The 23,646-nt window shown below is 38.8% G+C and overlaps 1 protein-coding gene and 1 long non-coding RNA gene across 2 annotated transcripts in view; both read left to right on the top strand.

The window, feature by feature from the left end:
- LOC107966728 (ras suppressor protein 1-like) overlaps window positions 1-23,646 on the top strand; it is a 118,897-nt gene that overhangs the window by 76,485 nt on the left and 18,766 nt on the right. The window lies entirely within an intron of this gene.
- Window positions 2,227-7,306, top strand: LOC134807059 (uncharacterized). The gene is made up of 2 exons (XR_010146609.1): window positions 2,227-2,344; window positions 6,981-7,306. It is a non-coding gene; the product is annotated as an uncharacterized LOC134807059 (long non-coding RNA).

Below are 23,646 nucleotides of genomic sequence, written 5' to 3'. Positions count from 1 at the left end.
GCCCCCTCTCAAGAAACATGACTATATCCTCACCCCTGTTGACCACTTTCAACAGGCAGATTGAAGCCTTTCCCACCACCACCAAGAGGGCAAAAGAGGTTACCTCAATCTTCCTACAACAAATTATCCCAAGGTTTGGACTGCCCACAACCAGTCTGGGCAGAGAGTGAGCTCCTGTCTCAAAACAACAACAGCAGCCACAACAACAAAAAGATAAAAAGAATATTGTAGATAAATGGGAGAATGTGTTCTTAGAACTCACCCACTCGAAACTCAAGGACATCAAATTGACAGTCTTGGTGACTTTCTAGGTAAAAATCTTCAAAATGAATATAAACAGATGAATTTTCCTGATTTGGATTGCTGAGAGTCCATTCACGGTTTAGGTTTCTCGAGTAATTCCTGACCCGTCATAGCCAGGAGAAGTAAAGTTTCCTTCAGGAGTATTTGGAAGAGACCCACCACACACTAAGAAAACAGAAGGCAACAGAAACTAGTAGTAAGATTCAGGCCACAACAGAAGAGATAAACAATACAGGAACAGTAACTAAAACATCAACATTACTTCTTTGATTTGTTTTTCTAGATGCAATCAGGATTATGGGTAAAAGGCATGCAAATTATGGAAGTTTCTGCAAGTTTAAAAAGGAAAAATGTGCAAAAATCAACAACTTCTCTATCTTCTTGTTGGTGTAGATCAGGTGGCTGGGGTTTGGCTCTGTATCAATTTGTCCAAATATTGAGGCCCTGTGCTCATTAATATTTAATTTAGAGGAATACCCAAATATAACGGTGGCAGGTCCTAATGGCTTGATTAGCAATTATCCACTTGATCTAATAATTTAATTTAAATCAAACAGATAATAGGACCTTGGCCTACCAATGAATTTGCCCCCTTTTAATAAAGGAACAGATGCTTCCTGTACCAGTGAAATAACTTAGTGGGTTTTTTTAAATATTCACTCCCACTTCTAAATTTTAAAACCCTTAGATAATAGCACCAATCCAGGAAATAGGAGGATATTTATAATTAGAGGCCATATCTTGCTTAATTTTGAAATATTCTATATCACATCAAACCTCCCATTTATTTTCACTGGAAATACGTGTGTGAATAGACGACCAGAAACAATAAAGCCTGTTCTGTCCCCAGCAAAATTAATTACTCTCCGAGACTAAGTTACCTTCTAGGAGGTAGATGGTCTCTTTCAGCACCAAATAATGGACCAAGGAATATGGAACAGGTCACACCAATCCTCATGGTAACATGACTGAAACTGTGCTAGAAGCTCATCTAATGGCATTACAAGTTTTAAATTCACCATAGCAGCTTCTTCCTGAAATCAGAAAGCTTTTTTCTGTCTGCAGTAAGTTTTTGATCTGCTTATATGTGTTTGTCTTATGTCAAAGATTCCAAGTGAACTTTGATCACTAAAGAGAAAATGGATGGCTCTGCTGCCATTGGCAGTAGCTGGGGGGCATCTGCAATGCACCTGATTAAAATGAAGTACATTTACAACATCCCACTTTATCTGCATCTTCACTGGAGATATAAGAAGCAGTGAAGCCTCCATACGGCCTGGATCCATCTGTGAAAAAAATGACTTTCATTGTGTTTCCTGAAGATTTAATCTCACTGCTTACATTCACACTACTACACAGTTTCTCTAGCTGGGGTGAGTTACTTCTAATGCCATTGAATACCTGTTGGAAAAAAGAGTTTAACCTTTAGACACACAATCCGTCTTACTGCATATTTCCTAGGAGGTGATATTCCCAGCCCAGACCCACTTTCTTCTATGGGAACCCTCCCCTAAAATGAATGACCTAACAATGCAGGTTTCTATCCCAGTGCCACAAGCCACTATGTTACCCTGAACACATTTTGTGACCTCAGGGTGATTTCACTAGAATGAAAGTATTGCAGTAATGCCTTCCTGCCATGTGGTGATAGATTAAAAGCTGCTATACAGTTTGGAACTGGAAACCGAGCTCCCAATGTAAAGGAGATAAGCCATCGTGCTTACAATGTGGTGTGCAGAGCTCACTGATGGGCAGTTTTTCTTAACAATGCATCAGGACTTTTGTTATTTGGAAAGGAAGCTTAAATGTTAGTTTCTGATGATTTGATGTATATAATAAAGCAGATGTTTTTGTTTATTTTAATATTTATTTATGTATTTATTTATTTATTTATTGAGATGCGGTTTTGCTCTTGTTGCCCAGGCTGGAGTGCGATGGCATGATCTCGGCTCACTGCAACCTCTGCCTCCCAGGTTAAAGCGATTCTCCTGCCTCACCCTCCCAAGTAGCTGGGATTGCAGGCATGCACCACTGTGCCCAGGTAATTTTGTATTTTTAGTAGAGATGGGGTTTCACCATGTTGGTCAGGCTGGTCTCTAACTCCTGACCTCAAGTGATCCACCTGCCTTGGCTTCCCAAAGTGCTGGGATTACAGGTGTGAGCCACCATGACCAGCAAGCAGATATTTTTAAATACCTTGAAAAGTAATTTGAAAAATCAATCTCCATATGCAATTAAACATAATAGTTCTTTCCTTATTAGTTATGGATTCAAAGCTTCAATTTTCTTACTCAGTTGAGTTTTTAAGAATGGATTATTATTGACTCCAAAATATTAAATAATAACTGTAGTCATTCACATAGTTACAATAATTGGCAAACATTGTTCCAATGCTGTACAAAATCAAAAAAACATTTAGATGAAATAACTAAACAATAATTCATTGAGTGATTGATATTCCAGTGTTTAAAAGGATTTGAATGACTCAAGATTAGAAGTAATGACTCAGACTATGGCACTAAAAGTTATGCAGTAGGAGAATGCACTCCACAACAAAAGATGTCAGCTTTTAAAATTTACTATAATTAATTAAATTTAGCTGCCTGGGGGCTTCTGGTCTAAAGTGTCTTCCGGCTCATGGGACCAGAAGAAGAGTTTGCTATCATTTACTGAGCAGGCAAAAATGCCAGTCTTTGCTCATCATCTACTCAGTCTGTCTTATCTAATCAGCACAACACCCTCCCAGGCAGATCATAGTATCCCTGTTTTCCAGATTAAGATACCAGAATTCAGAAAGATGATGTAATTTGCTGAAGTTCAAATAATTAGTAATAATAGAACTGGGATTCAAACCATGCTTCTGATTCCAAACCATGAAGTAGTGTATAAAGAAACAGATGAGGACAAATATTTCTATAATACTGAAAACAGGAATGGGCATCACATTGCCAAAATCAAAAGGTATTAGAACCAACTGCAAGGTTAACAGTACATGTTGGAAACCATGATCGATGGCTGTTATCCTGCCTCTGAGTCTGCCTTTGGCGTAGAATCACAATGACTGAACATGTTATAGTCATCCATTTATCACATGGACTTCTGCTGTTAGAAGCAACCAGAATGCAATTCCCATCGTTGTCCTCTAATCCCTTTTGTACTCAGAAACTACAACTCTCAGAATACAAATGGATAGGCTGTAGGTACGTGAGATTTAGGACAGGCTATAAAATTTGCTATGAACGGGACAAAATCAGATATAGGTCATATTGTAGGTCACACCGGGTGGCATAGCTTTTCATTTTCTCTGTCTGTACAGAGAGTCAGATAGGCAGGTGGCTTTGGAGAAATTTTAGGCTCAGACCAGGTGGATAAGGCATTAGCCACGAAGCAGTGCAATGAAGATTAAAGCTGCCTCTGCACCAGCAGATCTTCTTTCTTCTTTACTCTTTTTTTTTCTTCTCCTTCTTCTTTTCTCTTTCTCCCTCTCCTTCTCAGTCTCCTCTTCCTTCTCTTTCTCCTTCTTCTTCTTCTCCTTTTCTCCTTCTCCTTCTTTTTTTCTCCTTCCCCTTCTCCCTCTGTCTCCTTCTCCCTCTCCTTCTCCCTCTTCTTCTCCTCCTCCTCATCCTCCTTCTCCTTCTTCTCCCTCTTTCAGCTTTCTTCTTCCTTTTTTTGGCAAATTCTCAATCAAATAGAGTGGGGGCAAAGGCCAACCCACATGCCCTTGTTTGGAGCAGAGTAAAGAGGAACCAAAATAAACATTGAACATATAAAAATATATTTTAGAAAAAGGAATGTGGACATTATGCTAAAGATTCAGAAAAAAATTAATTCTTAGAGTGATTCCTTGCTGGAGTTTTAACCTCCCCAAGAGAAAAGACCTGTGGATATGACATTTGTAGGTTTGTAGGTTTCCCTATTTAAAGAGTCAAGGCACCCTCATGCATACAGAGATGCCAGTCATCCTTTCGGTAATTCATTCTTAAATATGAATGAATAGCCAAGGATCAGCAGATATTTAGGGAAGTGACTAATGTAAAAGGCAGAGACCAATATAAGTAAACATGAGATAGGAACATGAACAAAACTGACCCCAGATAAGCAACACAAAACTTCAAAATTATTAATATATTCATGGATATATTAATATAGTGAACATATAAAATATTTAAATATATATTTTTCGAAGAACAATGGTAAAATAAAGATAATTTCAGGTATATCATTTCTTAAAATATGTATTGCCCTTGCCCATTTCCTTGGGGAGTTACAAGAGGGTATGCCTCACAAAAGAGGAAATTAACCAAGAAAGGGATGTACATAGCAACACAAAGCCAGCTTTCTAGCCCAGGAGCAGAATGAAGGAACTTGCAAATCTGATGGCAAAGGGAAATTCTGAAATGACAGCTATCATCAGGCTTGCAGCTGATGGACAAAGGCTCAAGGAAGGATATTACTGAGGAAAAGAAATGGAACTGACTTGTTTTACTACAGAAGGTGAAGATGCACACCTAGGGTGGAAAGGGTGTGGAAGAATTAGTGATCAATGCGTAAAACCCAAGAAAATGTAAAGAGGACACAATTATTATTATTCCTTGGGAAAACAAAAGCAAATGTTGCCATAGTACACTACTTGGCTCAGTTGTGAATGGTGTTTACATAATCATGGTAATGTCAACTGAATGACAATTTCAGCAAAAGCTGTGACATATGTATTTTGAGGGACTTTGGGAAAGTATATAAACTGTGTATACCCCATGTGCATTTGTGGTGGCAGAGGGCTAATTCTCATCTTCCAGAGTAGGATGTGGATAGATAATGTCCAAAAAAAGCAAGGAGTAGTAGAATAGGAATATTATTTAGAAATAAGGACATAAAACCCACCAGCAGTAGCTGCAAGAGTTATAAGTTGATAACTAAGGTATAGAGAGATGACAAGTAAGATCTGCTTTGGAATTTGTGGTTGTGGCTATAACTTTTATCTTTATTTGAGTTCCAAAACTATGACTGTTCGTATTCTCTTTCCTAAAGGACATGTTAATACTCTGCTTGTAAAATTCCTAATAATCATTATATTCAGTATGATTTAAACTATAAAAATAATTTCAAAGGTAAAAAACAACTGTTAGCATATATATCTAAATTTTAGTAATAGATGAGTAGAATTAAAAATATCTTTATATTTTTTATTTTCTGAACTCTCCAAATATTGCTCAATAAGCATCCATGATATTTATAACCAGAAAAATAGACTAAAATTAGAATTCAAGTGGATTTACATCACATGATTACAAGTACCTAAAATATGCTTTGCCAAGAAGAGATGAGAAAATGCATCAAAATATGGTATAGTGGGAGTGGTTAGTATTTTTTCTACTTCATCTTTCTTTATATATATTCAATCAATAATAGGAAACAAAGTTTCTTTATAATAAACAACCTTAGTCCAAAATTTCCTGGCTCTCAAATAAAAGAAAACACACTTGGTTTCTTATTTTCAAGATCTGAAAGACAATAGTTCCGTCCTTCAGATATTAGAACTTGGAAATAAAATCTGAAGGTTGAATGAGATCATTTTAAGGTGATACAAAGTGGTCATAAGTTACAAATATATTTCATATTTTTGAGATTCACTACCCAACAGGAGACAATTAAACTGAAAACAAAAGTGGCTTCTTATTAAAGGGATAATGATAGTACCTCTACTATCCATTCATTCAACAATTATTTATCTCTATTATATACAGGCATTGGGGATTCAGTGAGTCCCCAGCAGTGAATGAAACTATGGCTTGAGCTCAAGGAGCTTACATTCTAGTGGGGGAAGCAGACAATAAACTGATGAACAAATCAAAATGATGTATGGCAGCAGTTGTAAAGTGCTATAAAACAACATGGCAGAGAAGTGTCAGGCTAGGGTGGGGTCTGTAATATAAGGTACTTACACCCTATGGATTAAAAGGCATTCAAGCAGAGACCTGAATGAAGTGAGGGTGTGGAGCAGGCTGCCATCTGAACAGGGGCATTCCAGATGAAGGCAACAGCTGGACAGGGAGCATCTCAGCACATTCAAGGAACGGAACGGAGGCCAGGTGCCTGGACCCCAGCGAGCAGAGAAGAGGGGAGTTTGAGATAACACAGACAGGTAGAAGAGGGAGGGGCAGCAGATAATGTTGGCCAGGTGGGCCACAGGTGCAATTTGGGATTTTCCTCTGAGTGAGATGAGAAGCCATTAGAGGATTTTCAAAGGGAGCAACATGATCTGATTGAGGTTTAAAACCATCACATGCTGCTGTGTTGAGAATGTAGGGAGATGAGAATGGAGGCAGGGGCACCAGAGGGAACTTATAAAATAATCCAAGTGAACGGTGGGGGTGGCAGTAGTAGATATAACAAGTAGTTTGTGAATATTTTTAAAGATACTTGCTTATAGATGCCATATAGGGTGTGAGAGGAAGTATTCCAAAATAGACATCAAGATTTTTGACCTTAGCAACCAGAAGTTTGGAATTATTTACTGAGATAGCATATACTGCAGAAGGGGCAAGTTGGGTGGAGAAATGTACTAATATTAATCCAGTCTACCTATCTACACACACATATGTATGTGTAGCACTACACAGTTAACAATCTATTTGTTATTCACACTCAGGGATCTCATTTGCTTTCTTTCACTGCAGGAAGCTGAGAGTGCTGAGGGCACATCTGAAACCACTGGAGTTTGGCGACATGGAGGTCAGGTAGTAGTGCTCTCCCACCAGGAGTCCCTCTGCACCCCTGGAAAGAGCAGTCATTATGCAGGACAACCCATCTGCTCAGAATTTTCGGTGGTGGCTTGTGCTGTGACTCTGGTCCCATTCATCTATGTGCTCCTGTAGGCTTAGCTTCCCACAGCCTCCCCGGTTTTGCCATTTGTCATTATCATTCACTCTTAAAATGTATTCTATCTATGACCCTCATGCATGGAGTGATAGCTGATAGTCTCTTAAAACAATGTTTACAATTATTTTGACAGTTTACCGTGTTTTGTTCTCTCAACAATACTTAGAATTTGTCTGTGTTATAGTTGCATAGACAGCAATTTTCCTGATCTAGTTTTCTGACTATGATTTATGGGTCAGTAAACTCCTTAAATGATGGAATATAACATCTCAGGCCACAGGGAACGCTTACTATCACATGCTCACTGTTGCAGGACGGATGCGTGGCCAGCCTCAGGTTGCTAAACGTTAGGGTGATCTGCCTTCCTTCTGGGGCGGTGATTCTCCACTCGTAGATCCGGCCATGAGGATTTAGGTTCGGGTAGTTGGGAGAAGTAGATGTTCCAGCAGAGCCCTGAGATCCCCACCACACGCTGGTGTGGGGGAAAAAAGCCAAGAAAACTTCCAATCAAATCAAAATATCTCCTTCCATCAGGAAAGCTCTCAAAATTCATGTATTTAAAAATTACCCTTCTAGACAAAATTATTCTCCATATTTATGTGCGTGAGGATTTTAGTGAATATATACATTCATTTCCTATCTCTATTAATATTTAACCCTGGCTTCCATGGATGATAGTCCACAGACAGCAATTTAATTATCATCATGACCCAAGAAATATAAGAGACCAATGAATATAATGAACTTAAGAATCAGGAAAATCGGGTCGGGTGTGGTGGCTCACACCTGTAATCCCAGCACTTTGAGAGCCCAAGGCGGGCAGATCACTAGGTCAGGAGTTCAAGACCAGCCTGACCAACATGGTAAAATCCCGTCTCTACTAAAAATACAAAAATTAGCCGGGCGTGGTGGCGGGCACCTGTAATCCCAGCTACTTAGGAGGCTGAGGCAGGAGAATCGCTTGAACCCGGGAGGCAGAGGTTGCAGTGAGCCGACATCGCACCATTGCATTCCAGCCTGGGTGACAGAGTGAGACTCCATCTCAAAAAAAAAAAAAAAAAAAAAAAAGAATCAGGGCAATCAGCCAGGAGTGGTAGCTCAAGCCTGTAACCCCAACACTTTGGGAGGCCAAGGCAAGACCCTATTTTTACAAAAAAAAAATCAGGAAAATCAGGAGGTTAATGTAAGTATCCAGTTTTTCCAAACAAAATCTTTATTTCATCTGAGTTTGTTGGATTTGCAGTAAAGCAAATTCTGAGTAACTACAGGACTTTCTTAAGGCGAGCATTGCAGTATAACTCTCATCCTCTTATTATAACTAGTTTTCCCTTATAGCATTGATCACAGCTGTAGTTTTTCATTTATCAGTGTGACTTTTTGATTAAGGTCCAAGAAGATAGAGGTCATGTTTTATTTTGCTTTTCAAACTATTGTAACACCAGTGCCTAGCATAGTGTCTGTCCAATGCAGGTGCTCAATGTTGTTTTGAATTAATCAATGAAATCACCTTCCATGCTGGATTCAAATTGCAGTCTGAATCCTGAGGCAGTCAGAGAGCCGTCTATGACAAACCTGACCACGGCAGTATTGCTAGAAGTGTCTATGCTGTCAGGAATGGTGTTTGCACAGTATCTTCCCAAGATGTTTCCTGTGAGAGACAAATAATTAAATATATATGTCCAGGTGATTGATTTCTTTTAACCTCTATTCGAGGTGTCCTGCGTGTACAAAGAAAATAATAAAAAACAAGACCTTGCCCATGAAGAAAAGTTACTCTCTGTCAAGAAAACAGGAAAACATGAATGAAAATTAACATGTTCAAATATATGAAGAAGTGAAAAAAATGCAACCAGTTAGGGGAAGGATATCTCAGGACAATGAGGAAGGCTTGCTTACCTGGTTGAAAAAGTGGTCTGAGACAAACAGAGTGACAAATATCTGCCTTATGCTACTGCCAGGAGACATGCATGACCCTCTGTCTGCCTCAAGCTACAGAACACCCCTCAAATAATGGCATGTGGCAATGGGATGCCTCAGCAGCAACAGGTTGCCTTCCCACTACCGTTGCTCTCCCCAGGTGGCCTCCAGGGTAGGCTATATGACACCTGGGCTCTGGACATCCATTGTAATGGTAGAATTGAGGTAGAGAATCACTGGTACTGCCCAAAGCTCATTAATCTGCACTTCTCTGCAGAGTATAGACATGCTTTTGCCTTTCTCGGAAGTGCAGAAACTTCAGAGGCTGAATAAGTACATGCGAAAATAAACACCCCAAAGAGAGCAGATATATTTCACTAACCAGAAGTATGATAGTCCCAGATCTCCACGAAGTCTTTTTCACAGCCAGAGGAATTCTGAAGGTTAAAATCTTCAAAAGAGATGGTGAGATAGTGTCTGGAGAGCCCCTGGAGATGCCACTCACAGAATAAGTTGTCTCTATATGGAAGCGTTAGATGGCCAATGCTTTCAACAACACCACTTTGCCCTGTTACTCTTCCCCCACACTGAGCTGGAAAAAGAAAGAAAGAAAGAAAAAGAAAAGAAAGAAAAGAAAGAGAAAGAAAGAAACACAGAAAGAAAGAAAGATTCTATTACAAATTTTGTTTGTTTTTTTTTTTCATTTCACCAGCACATGTGAAAACTTAGGTGCCAAGTGACTATGAATTGAAGTTTTTAAAATTCTGAAAATGGTTAGTGCTTTCCTCATTATTTGAATTCTAGGGTTGATATAAACAGAAATGATACCACAAGTCCAATCCAATAATGGTAAACAAGATGACGGCCAAATGGCATATTCTGTAATGTCACATTAATTCTTTTGGGACACCATATAAGAGCTATTAGTTGCAAGCAAGTTTCATCTCAAGAACAAACTGGTAGACTCATGTGACCTGCCTAGAACCCTGTGTTGATTCTAAAGACTGAACCCAAGCTTAGCTGGAAGAGGGGACACCTGCCATTTCTAGTTTTACTATCAATTAAACTGTTCACTACAGTAACTGATATCTCAGGGCCTTGAAAATTACTATTCAATTATGTCTTATTAGCTGGATGTGATAGCTAATTGAATTATATGCAGCTTGACTCAGGATATAACATGATCTATGGTGTAGCTAAATATTGTTACAACTAGGCTTTCTGAACTTTTGCTATATTAAATATTTGTTTGGTTTGTGTCTAGACCTATTAGATACTAAATTCTGTGCTATTGTGACCATACTACAGTGAATCTTCAACAAGCAAAGTTACTGCTCAATTTTTAAATAAGGAAATCAAAATCCTGAAGAGATATATTTGCTTTTTATCCAGTGACTGATTTGGCACTAGAGACTCAGAGAAAAAAAAAAGCTTAATTATTTTATATATGATGAGGAATTCAAAGACATTGTTCTAAATATAGTTATCTGGTTCTTAAATAGTTTTATTACTTAAAGTAATAAACACACTGTAGTTCTTCCTTTTCCTTGGGGGATACATTCCAAGTCCCCCCAGTGAGTGCCTAAAACCTTGGATAGTACCAAACCCTATATAGACATATAGACAATTTTTTTCTATATATATGTGCCTATGATAAAGTTTACTTTGTAAATTAAACATAGTAAGAGATTAACAACAATAACTAATAATAAAATAGAACAATCATAACAATATACTGTAAGAAAAGTTATGTAAATGTGGTCTCTCAAAATATCTTGGTGTACTGTACTCACCTATTTTTTGGGCCTCTGTTTACCAAGGGCGTTGAAACCATGGAACATGAAACCATGGATAAGAGAGAACTACTGAATTTCATAGTAAGCAGGAGAAACAGGAGTTTGATTTAACTACACATATTTCTTCCCAGATAAGTTAGAAAAAAATGTAAAATATTCAAGTTTACTAAGATTACATTTTAAAATAAAAATTAAAAGAGAAATTAAAGTTGATGACTGTGGTTTTAAACATTTACACTCCTTATTTCTAGCATTAAAATATTTTTAAAATTAGGCAGATAGAATGACTTCTTTTTAAAAAGTCATGGTTTAAAAAAAGTTTTAACATATTCATTCTATAACAACTCTTTCATTTAACATAAAAATGTTTTCCAGGGTTCTTATAGTTTTATGTTTTACAGTTACATCTTTAATCCATCTTGAATTGATTTTTGTATATGGTATAAGGAAGGGGTCCAGTTTCAATCTTCCACATATTGCTAGCCAGTTCTCCCAGCATCATTTATTGGATAGGGAGTCTTTTCCCCATTGCTTGCTTTTGTCAGCTTTGTTGAAGATCAGATGCCTGTAGGTGAGGCCCTATTTCTGAGCTCTCTATTCCATTTTATTGGTCTATGTGTCTATTTTTGTACCAGTACCATGCTGTTTTCGTTACTGTACCCCTGTAGTATAGTTTCAAGTCAGGTATTGTGATGCCTCCAGCTTTGTTCTTTTAGTTTAGGATTGCCTTGGTTATTTGGGTTTTTCTGGGGTCCATATGAGTTTTAAAATAGTTTTTTTCTAGTTCTGTGAAGAATGTCATGGTAGTTTGATAGGAATAGCATTGAATCTGTAAATTTGGGGGGGCAGTATGGCCATTTTAATGATATTGATTCTTCCGATCTATGAGCATGGGATGTTTTTTTCATTTGATAGGGTGGAGGGTGGGAGAAGAGAGAGGAGCAGAAAAAATAACTATTAGATACTAGGCTTAGTACCTGGGTGATGAAATAATCTTTACAACCAGCCCCGTGGCACAAGTTTACCTATATAACAAACCTGCACATGTACCCCTGAACCTAAAATAAAAGTTAAAAAATATATATAACCTGTAGAATACTTGGCCTTGAATCCCATATGATTGGGGCTGTTGTCAGATCAAAATCTCAAATACATAACCTCTCCTAAGGACCACTGACTGCTGGGCAAAGATGTCCCACAAAATTTGGAAAGTATTGGTGCATCTGAATCCACTCCATCCCACAACTAGAGGTAGTTAGAAGTACAGTTAAAGCGGAAACAAAATTATGTTAAATTTACATGGTCAATTGCCTTGACTTATTTTGATAATGACAACTTCACTTACTTTCTTTGAAGATATTATTAAATCCTCATTTCTTAGCATAAAAGACTATGATAGACTCAGCGTAAGCCATGTGTCACATTAAAATGCTGTATGATATTTTTCCTAATAATACATTCTTTGATTAGCAGCTCAGAAAGACAGGTTTTACATGTTCTACACTGAAGAATATTTACTTCCCTTCCATATTCTGTATTGCTTTTACAAATATAAATGTTGTTTTCAAATTAATCCCTATGAATTTCAAAAAACAACGAGTATTTTGTTCCACACAGTGATTTGATACATTTCACATGACAAAGATAAATTCTCTAACAGCTCTGTAATTGGGACTAACGGAGAGTCCCAACCGGAATTTTCTGTGTCCGTAAAAGTAGACAAGCATGTATCTAGCGTTTCTTGAGGAAGTTACATCAGCTAATTAATGCTCCATGAGTGGAAGAGTAGTATTAAATCCAGTGTCAGAAATAGCAACAAAAGCTCTTATATCTAAGTTTTGCACCACAGCTGCATTCATGCAAACGTATACACACTTTTGTTAAAGGAAAGAGAAAAACAGTTTTTTTACAATCTGTATAGTTTTCCTTTCTCTTCAACGTAGTAAGACTTACTCTCTGTTTTGTAATACTTTCAGAACTCTTATTAAATAAAGACTGAGAAATTATACTGTAAGTGCTTTAGTACTGTTCTGACACTGGTGACCCCTGGTGACATACCACACAAATTCCCATTTGTTAAACAGACATTTTATCATTTGTGACACTGAATACGAGGCTGGGCAAATAAATATTCATCTCTCAGAAACACGATATATTTCCTGTGGGAGGAAGAATGGATAAACATCAATCTCAAGTAGCCACCCTCAGCGTCCCTTGCAGGAAGTGTCTAGGTTCACAAAGGACAGTATCCATGTACATAACCCGCTCAGCTGATGAGAGAGTTGCTGGCAGACTGTTTTCAGGCCTGAGTTATTAAGCATTTCACTTTTCCCCTAGATTTCCTTGCAGTATGTGCTACTGAAAGAAATGAATTGTTCTGAGACATGACAGTTAAAAAATACTAACTTCGGGTAGGAAAAAAATGAAAATGGAAGTGACATACTTGGGTGTTACTTCAATATCGAATTGACCTTCAAATTGCAGCCGTATGCTTGTTTCCGGTGGAGCTGCTAAGATCCAAATGCAATCAGCGTGCAGGGGGATAATTATCAGGGTGGCTGGGGGAGGTCACATACCCAGCAGAATCAGCTTCATGGATGTAGATGTTGCCCCCACAGGCTGTAGCAAACACAGTTAAATCAGTCTACGATCTGGTGAAGGAGATGCATTTAATGGACACAAATCATCTTTTAAAGTCGACTTCTCTGTAACTTGTCTCAATTTCCTTTCATCTGTTATGATCTTCATTTTTTTTTCCAGCAAATGAATTCTCGATTTGCTATGGAGGGAGCTACCAGGTGTGACACTTTTTAATTTGCCAGACCATCTATCTATTCTCATTGGAAATTTCATTCTTTCTTAAAGCCAACCAAATGATTATGGCACATGTGCATGGGGCAGAACATCACAGAAGCATGAATAAATATCCAGCACTTCGATAAGCATGTAAGTATGCTAGCAGTTACCACTTCCCACTGAGCGTTCAGTACAGCAGAATGATGCAGAGCTATGATCTTGGTATATTTAAAAGACTAAGCAGATATATCTTTGCACAACTCTGGGAGCATTCATTCATTACATTTCTTCGGGATTTAGATGCATTTGAGAAACAAGATCAATGGCATCAGACAATTTATTAGCCATGTTTTGCCAGAAGATAAAGGAGCTTTTTAATACTTCTTTTCTAAAAAAAACAAAGTATTATCAAAAAATACTTTTCTATTATCAATAAATATTCTTTGGCATTTTCAACAAACAAACCAGACAGGAGTAAATGTACTTACAATGCCAGTGAAATTAACCTGTCCAATCACTTAGCCACACAGATACTTGATCTGCTCAACTCTAGCAACATTTATGTCCACTGTCACTCATCCACTTACAGTCACATCCTGAATTCTGTCAATACCTCCAACTCCCCCATCTCTGAAACTCTAAATTGCAAATCCCTTTGATGACCTCCAACTCCCTTGCTTCATGTCTTTCCTTCAGACTTCCCTTGCAAAATACCAACTCCGTGGTTGTGTTCAAGTCAATCCATTCATTCATGGAAACTGATGCCTCTGCAAATAGATGTTCTCCCATCTCAACACTGCGAAGCAATTCACCCATTTCTTTTCATATAAACTACAACAGCCTTTTGTAACTTTACTCCATAAACCCTTGACTTTCCCCAATTCCTTTTGGTTCTCAGCACACTACATTAGGCTCCACTTTACAAAGAAAATAGAAGAAATTACATAATAATCCCTTCCATTTTTTAGCCTTCATTTCTTACTATCCTTAATAAATTCATCCACATCTCTACGCTCTATTTTCTCCTCTGTATATTATCTTCCTGTATCTCTGGATCAAGTTCCCATCCTATTGTCTCCTCCGGGATCCTGGTCTATTTAATCTCTCTGTCTGTCTGTCTCTCTCTTTCTCTCTTTTCGCCCTTCTTTCTTCAACCCTATGAAAGCACTCGTGTTCTCCCAAGTCACCTCACAGTTATATGCCCAAATAACTTTTAAAATTATTATTTTATATCCACAGCATTTAACATTGTTGATCACATTGTCTTTCTTTACATTTTTGTCGCTTGGCTTCTGTGACACCAAGCTCTTCTCCTCCTTTTACTCCTCGCATCATTCTGCCTCTGGTTCTTGGGCGCCTCTCTTCAGGGCTTCCCTGACATTGCTGAAGGCCCTCAGGAATCCTCCTGTAGGCCTTTCTTCTCACTCTAAATAATTCCCCAATTGCTGTTATACATCCTAATGACTTAAACTATAAGCAGTCTATTGATAATTCCAAATTCTGGATAATTCAAATTCTGTTGATATTTACAGATTCAGTCTAGACCCCTGTTCTGTCCTCCAAACTCCTGTTCCGACCACTTACTGGGCATCTCCAATGGGGGTAATTCAGAAGTTTCAAACTGAAGATGTCTCAAATGAACACTCTCATTTGCTCATCATCCAGAGTTCCATACCTGAGTCTGCTGATGACAGCATCAGCCCCTCTTCCTATGGACACTCTGTATCCACCCTTACTGCCTTATTTTTCTCCTTGATACCTTTCACCATATGGCATGTTATATATTTTACTTATTTATTGTCTACGTCTTAACACTAGGATTAGGCTCCATGAGGACATGGATTTTGTTTGTTTACTGCTATATCCCCGGGACCTAATACAGTGTCTGTCCCATGGAAAGTTCTGAATAAATGTCTGTGGGATGAATGGATCCACCCAGCCAAAAACCTAACAACTGCTCCTAAGGCTCCTCCCATCCCTTCCCTCCTGCCTCACATCCAGCTGACCTCCAAATTCACTCTATCCCGTGTTGATAATATATTTGATATGCCCTCTCTCCTACTTTCTTACTGGCATTGCCTTAGTTCAGGGAGTAATATTTTTTCCTAAATTACTCTTTCATCTGGTCTCTCTCTCTCTCTTTAGTCTTCCCTGCCTCCAATGTTTTCAGTGTTGCAGCCACATTAGTGTTTTTAATCTGATCACACTGTTCAGGCTTTGGAGTAAAATCTTCCAATGCCTCCCATTACTTTTTGATTAACATCTAACTAACTTATGGTGGCATCCATGGCCCTGAGCACAGTGATTCCTGCCTGCTTCATCACTATTATGTTTACCTCTTTTTGACTCTATTCCAAAGCAGTGGTGAATTCTTTCAAATTATTAAATATGACTTTTAACTCACATCTTTTTATCACTGATTGGCAAATCTCTTCATCTACTTCCTCTGGAGCCCTCTCTGATGTCCTGGGCTGAAGTAGGTGTTTCTGTTCTGTACGTAGCGCTTATTATACCATATACCATATACCATGTTCTTTTTTTTTTTTTTTTTTGAGACAGGGTCTTGCTCTGTCACCCAGGCTGGAGTGCCGTGGTATGATCATGGCTCACTGCAGCCTCAATTGCCCGGGCTCAAGTGATCCTCCCAACTCAGCTTACTGAGTAGCTGGCACCACAGAAGTGTGCCACCATGCCCAGCTACTTTAAAAAAATTTTTGGTAGAGACAAGGTCTTTCTGTGTTGCCCAGGTTGGTCTCAAACTCCTAAGCTTAAGTGATCCTCCTGTCTTGGCTTCCTGAAGTGCTGGGATTACAGGCATGAACCACCGTGTCCAGCCCTACATCATGTTCTAACTGTGCCTTTGCTTGTCTGTCTCGTCTACCACGCTGTGAACTCCTTGCCAGAACTCTAGTAGTTTTCATGATGTGAAACACTTTGTAAATGTTTGATTAATTAATTAATAGGCCTATTAATCAGGTGAGAATAAAAGGCATCTACCACAGGATCCTAGAAATCTCAATCAACCATAGCGAAGGAGTGTCTCTGGAGAAAAACGGTATAAAACTAGGTGATTCAGTGTCGAAAGATGTTCACAAAAGGACCTATGTTAAAGGCTGAGAAATAAGAGTGGCATGGAAGCAGATATGGTGGGAAGATAGCCAGATAGATGTGGGAAGTAGAAGGCTGGCTATAGTTATGGAACATGATTGAGTTGGTAAGTAGAGAGAAATAAGAGTGATGCTGTTGTTTCAGGTTGCCAACAATAGGTTGTGAAATCAAAATACTTTTGTTTAAGTCTGATGTTAACGTCAGTCATAACAAGCTTCAAGAAAGATAGGGAGAAAGCAACAGCCATGACCATACTTGCATGAACAGTGAGTCCACAAAAAAATAGAAGAGGTGCAATGTCAAATATACCCTTAGTGTATCTCTTAGTGTATCTGAATTACCATTAAATGTTGACTTTAAAAATTTAAATCAAGACTAAGTCTATTGGCTGGGCACAGTGGCTCACTCCAGTAATCCTAGCACTTTGGGAGGCTGAGGCAGCTGGCTTACCTGAGCTCAGGAGTTCAAGACTAGCCTGGGCAACATGATGAAACCCCATCTCTACCAAAAATACAAAAATTAGCTGGGCGTGATGATACATACCTGTAATCCCAGCTTCTAGGGAGGCTGAGTAAGGAGAATCACTTGAGCCTGGGAAGCAGAGGTTGCAGTGAGCTGAGATTGCACCACTGCACTCCAGCCTGGGTGACAGAGCAAGACCCTGTCTCAAGAAAGAAAAAAAGACTGAGTTTATCATAAATAAAAATAGAAAAGTAGAGTCCTGTAGGATGGGCTGACATCTACTCACTAGACTCAAGACACTGCTACTCTTGAAATGCTTTGGTACCAGGTGAAAACCTGCCAATCCATGACTCAGCTGCAAAGCTCAGCATGGAGAGAGGGAGGGATGAGAAGGTCCTAGCCTAGAAAGCCATAGTGCAGGTGCCCACAGAGCTGCATTAAAGCTCCCTCCTTGTGTCAGAGCTCTGTGCACTGGGAAGTGACCAAAGCCCCTTCTCTGGTGTTTTGGACCTTACTCCAGCTATTCGATTATTTTTGTGTGTCAGATGGTAAACACTCTTACTCATTTCTTTTAGCAAAATGAAGAAATGATGTTGACTTTAAATTTCATACAATGTGCAATAAAACATGATTTCACTGATATTTTTATATATATATATATAAATACATTTAGGAATCTGGGATACAAGTCATAGGATCATTTTGAAATCTATATTATCTAACTTCTGGTGGGACAGAGCAAAAATTTATTATTATATTGCTTTCTACTGACATTACTCCGTTTTTTGGAAGTGATGCCTATTTATTTATTTATTTATTTATTCAATTAAACATTACTAAAAAGCAAATGTCACCAAAATCAAATCATTACAGTAAAATTAAATGCAATTATAATCAAGTGTAATTAAGTACAAGCAATTAAGTAAAGATCTTAGGTAATATATAATTAAATCAGTAATAATAGAATCAAAAGATTATGTATTCTTTTAAAAACAGCATACACATTATTACAAAATAGGGCAAGTGTAATTCTTATAATGTTTCTATAACTAGATTTAACTTACAATTAGACATCTTATAATGGAAAGGTCTAAGGAATTTCAGGGATCAAGAAGAATAGTGTATCTTATACTCATGGAACATTTCACTTTGGTCATTAATTAGATATGTGGCCTTGGAAAAGTCCAAGCCTCATTTTACTTATCTTTAAAATCGAAATAATGATACTTTACTTGAAAAGTAGTCACGATGAGATATTGAATGTATCAAACATAATAAGTACTTGAGAGTAGGCATTCTTATTAATTCCATTACTGTTAGTTCAGAAAAGAAAACTTTATATGTTTTTTCTCAAATCTATTTAATCAAAGAAGACCAAGCAATTGCAGGAAAAGTATATCTAATTCTCAGTGAAAATACTTACGTAAACTCTTTTCCCCATATTTGATCTGAAATCCTTGCCCTTCATTACTCTAATCAGAAATAAACTGGACAAACATTTGATTATCCGAGGTGAACAGAGTCGATGAAGCACGACTGCCACAAAAATGACCATTTCCTCCACAGGGTCCGAAGGGTGGAGAATAGATATCAGGACCATTTCTTAGCTGGAAAGACAAATTAAAATTGCATCAACTCCTTTACATTGCAAAAGAAAGAGTACATAATTCTTGTCCATTTATGTCCCAGGAGAGAAAAATTATCATTTTGTTTTCTGAATGAAGTCTATGGAAAACGTAATTAGAAAGGGTAGCAAGAAAGACCTACCACCAAGTAATCCCCCTGGTTGCAAGAAGAATCTCGGAAAGGCTGTTCAAAATGGACAGCAATGGTCAGGCCACTTTGGACCAGGACGTGCCAAGAACAGTTGAGGTTGGATGGGTAGGTCTCCGGATACTTGGGGGACGTGATGATCCCGTGTCTGCATGCAAATATCCACCGCAGCCTTCCCACAAAGAAACAAAGGTAGATTATTTAAATAGGATTGGCAACTGGATTTTTATGCTTTCTTAGTTTTCTTGGGGGGTTTTCAAAGTGTAGGCAATAAAAATTCTTGAAAATAAAGCCAGAGTGTAGGAAATGATTAGTATAACAAGCATGTATTGAGCATATGCTATTGGCTACTCAGTTTGTGGTGGTTGACTGAGATATGGGATATAGAGGTAAGTAATGGAGACAAATTACCTACTTTCATAAAGATTTCTTTATAGATGGGGAAGACATAAAATAAACAAATACATAATATGTGAGATGGTGATAAATTCTATAAAGAAAAATGGACGGGAGGAGGGAGAAGGGTATTTTATTGTTAGAGTTAAGTTGGAAAAGCCACGTCATTGGAGTAATATCTTAGCAGAGACATTAATGAAATAAAAGAATCAAGCCAGATGGTTATGTGGGAGAAAACATTCCAGTTCAGAAAACAGTTAATGTAAAGGCTTGATGTGGCAGAGGTACATCATGGAAGTCAGAATGGATGAGGCAGAATGAGAGATTCCAAAGGTAGCAGCATGTCTAGGTCATGCAGGAAACTGAAAAGACTTATTCTGAGTAAGAAGAGGAAGACGAAGGGTTTTGGGCATCAGAATGGCATGATCTCACTTACATTTGAAAATATCACTCTATGTGCAGTCCTTAGACTGTAAGGAGTGGAGGGCAGGGAAGGGCAGGAGCAGAGTGTCCAATAAAAAGGGGACTGCCTGAGGCCAAGGAGAGATGATAGGCGCATGGGCTAGGCTGGTAGCAACAGAAATGGAGAGGCGTGGTTGAAATCTAGATACATTGTGAGGGTAGAGCCAGTGTGATTTGTTGATGGTTAAGTATGAGACCAACAGAAACATCAAAAATAACATCAAGATTTTTGCCTTAAATAATGAGAAAAATGTACTTTCCATTTGCTAACATTGTGAGGAGTGTAGAACTGGGGGCGGGGGTAGCGGCATGGAAAAGGGTGGGAATTAAGTGTTCAGTTTTCAAAGGTTAATTTTTTTTGTTATGAATTATCTATCTATCTATCTAATTGGGGTACAAGTGGTTTTTGGTTACACGGATGAATTGCATACTGGTGAAGTCTCAGGTTTTAGTGCACTGGTTACCTGACTAGTATACATTACACCCAACATGTAGTTTTTTATCCCTCATACCCCACCCATCCTCCTTGCTTATGAGTCTCCAAAGTCCATTATATCACAGGTTAAATTTGAAATATATTCTAGACCATGAGCTGCCATGTATATATATATACACACACACACTCATAGATACACACACATATTTATATATATTATATACATACATACACACATATATATACACACATACAAATAAATTACAATGGTTCTACCATCACTATATACATACACATATGTATGTATGTACAATGAACTGCCATACATATTAATATATACATGAGAGTGAGAGGGCAGGAGATGAAGGAAGAGGATGAAAGGAGCAGGCATTAATTCTCCAGTTTTCAGGGACTAGAAGCTCATCAGCAAGGAAAGGTAGACAGCTCACAGAGCTAGTTAAATTGCAGAGGTGAAAATTTATGTTAGGTCTAATTCCAAAGCCCGTGTTCTTAAGCCACTATGCAGCCTTCCTCTGTTGAGCATGAGGAACACAATTTATCATCAGTTACTCCCTACTTTATAAAAGGTATATATAAGCATGGAGGAAATATTAGATTAATTTTTAACGTTAGATTGAGAATCTACTTTAAAATTATGTTTTACAGTTAAAAACATGGGAGTCTTTCACTCTTCCATGGACTACTTTATTATCTTTCATTTGATTTGGATTTAAGGCTGTTACTGGACTTCACATGTCAAGTTTTAAAAGTCTCAATCATATTGTGCATGATGGCATCCCATATATGGTGCCTGTTTTTGACTCATCAAGTTCATATTTCAAGAGCAACAAACTCTTCCTGCCAACCCTCAAATGGATGACTTTAACCAATTAATTTATAAGGATAAATGATGACGTTTTGCTCCTTCGATGAGTTATGGATATGAGCTGTGCTCTAGTTCCAGCCCTTAGTTAGGCTGAAAAATTGCTTTAAAGCTCTCTCTCATGCATTTCATGGAGACACCTCCTCTGGAGTGAAGATGCCCCACCCAGAGACCTTAAGGCAGGACACTTTTGTACGACTTGGCCACAGTGCTTTGGATCAGGACTCAGCACTGACATAAGGGGAGCCAGCCATCCAGAACCTGGGCAGAGACCCATGTCCTCTGACTTGCCTTGCGTCCTGGTGCCCAGAAAACTATATTAAGAAGAGAGAAAGAGAGAGGAAAGGAGAGGAGATGGGATAACATGGGATTAAAAAAATATTTAAACTCATTACTCTTGTGAAAGGATGCATTGAAGCCTGCCCTGGTTACACTGGAGTCCAAGGTGAAGCGGATGACCATGTACTCTCAGTAGACCAGATGGGCCCAGGGATCTCTCTGCCACAGAGAACTGCTAGCTGCTGGGCCAAGTCATTGTCTCCTACATTGAAAGAAAGGAAACAGCATGAAAATACAGTCCTGAGAATCTACTCTACCATCATTTGCAACTTAGCCAAGCAGCTCACACATTTTTTTCAGAACATCAGGATTCGTAGGAGATAATGGGATTCTCAAAAAGGAGGACCCATCAGGGGTGATATCATTTTGGCTCCAGCTTGCAATGGTGCTACCTGTCCTTGCAATGGTGCTGCCTGTCCTTTTCTTTACCACCCTGCCTTTTTTTTTTTTTTTTTCTGTGAGATGAAGTCTCCCTCTGTTGCCCAGCTTGCGCAGGCTGGTCTCGAACTCCAGAGCACCCACCTCGGCCTCCCAGAGTGCTAGGATTCCAGACATGAGCCACTGTACCTGCCCCGAGACCTCAGTATTTTTAAAGAAGCACTTCTGAGTTCTTCCACATTGGCCACTGACAAATTGCACACGATGAGAATCTGGGTTTTAACATTCAATGCATTGAATAGCAATGAATCTGTAAATTTGGGGGAGAAGTATGGCCATTTTAATAATATTGATTCTTCCTATCTATGAGCATGGAATGTTCTTTTCATTTAATAGGGTGGAGGGTGGCAGAAGGGAGAGGAGCAGAAATCACTGGCAATTGGGCATGTGTTGCTATTTTTGGCTTTAGTGAGTGAGCTCCTGAGATTGTCCCATGGGAGGATCTGTTGACCCAGGGACCCAGAACCAGTGCAACCCAAGGCCAGCGGGTGAAGTTGAAGAAGTGTCCGCCCGATGGCATCTTATCTATTCTCAGCTTGTAGACTGTGGCCACCCCCTTGCCCCCATTCTCTTTGTTCTCGGCCCCACCAACCAAAATGTACCTGTTCCAGAATCCTTTTTCTTGAGGTCCTGTTCTGTGCTAAGCGGAAGCTAGCTAACATGCTAATTCCTCCACAGTATATTTTTAAATGGAACCACCCCAATCGTGAGAACTTCAGAATGGTGGCAGGCTGTGGAGAAAATAAGATGGGGGAGTGTAAGTCTGTCACTTTCCAACTCATAGTTGGCCCATGTGCGTGGCTGATCCTGAAAAAGATTTCTTTTGCTATTGATGATAGAATGTCTATCAAACAGAATTGATGTAATAGCAAAATATTATACATAGATTTTCAGTTGATGCACTCTCTCCTAAATAACTTGGTGTGTGTGTATATGTGAGTGTATGTACAGGATGTTAGAGGAGATACACTAAGAAGTGTGATACTTAGGTACATACATTCTTCTAGAGCATCTCTTCTCTTTTTTTATGTTTTTATTTTTTAGATATAGTGTCTTTATCACCCAGGCTGGAGTACAGTGGCATGATCCTAGCTCACTATAACCTGAAACTCCTGGGCTCAAGCAAGCCTCCTAGATGGATGTGCACCACCACGCCTGGCTAATTTGCCCAGGCTGGACTCGATCTCCTGGGCTCAAGTGATCCTCCTTCGTCGGCCTCCCAAAGTATTGGAATTACAGGCCACTGTGAGCCACTGTGCCTGGCCTTCTTAACTTTTCTTAAGTCACTGACTTTTTTAAATAATAGAGTGAAAACTACAACACTGATCCATAGAGAAGTGCACATGATGGTTCTAATTTCAGCAGGCTCATGGATCCCATTGTGTTCATCCACAAATTTTTTAGAGGTCTACGTAGCTCAGATTTAGAAACTCCAGAGTTGGGTGAAGATAACACTAGTATGTTTGTATGCAGTGTGGACATAGTGATGCTATTTTTTTTTTTTTTTGAGACAGGGTCTCACTCTGTCATCCAGGTTGGAATGCAGTGGCACGATTTCGGCTCACTGCAACCTCCGTCTCCCAGGTTCAAGCGATTCTTCTGCCTCAGCCTCCCTAGTAGCTGGGACTACAGGCATGCATCACCATGCCCAGCTAGTT

Source organism: Pan troglodytes, chromosome 8 (genome assembly GCF_028858775.2).
Source record: "Pan troglodytes isolate AG18354 chromosome 8, NHGRI_mPanTro3-v2.0_pri, whole genome shotgun sequence".
In the NCBI taxonomy this organism is placed as follows: Eukaryota; Metazoa; Chordata; class Mammalia; order Primates; family Hominidae; genus Pan; species Pan troglodytes.
This window is presented reverse-complemented; position numbering and strand designations above follow the sequence as displayed.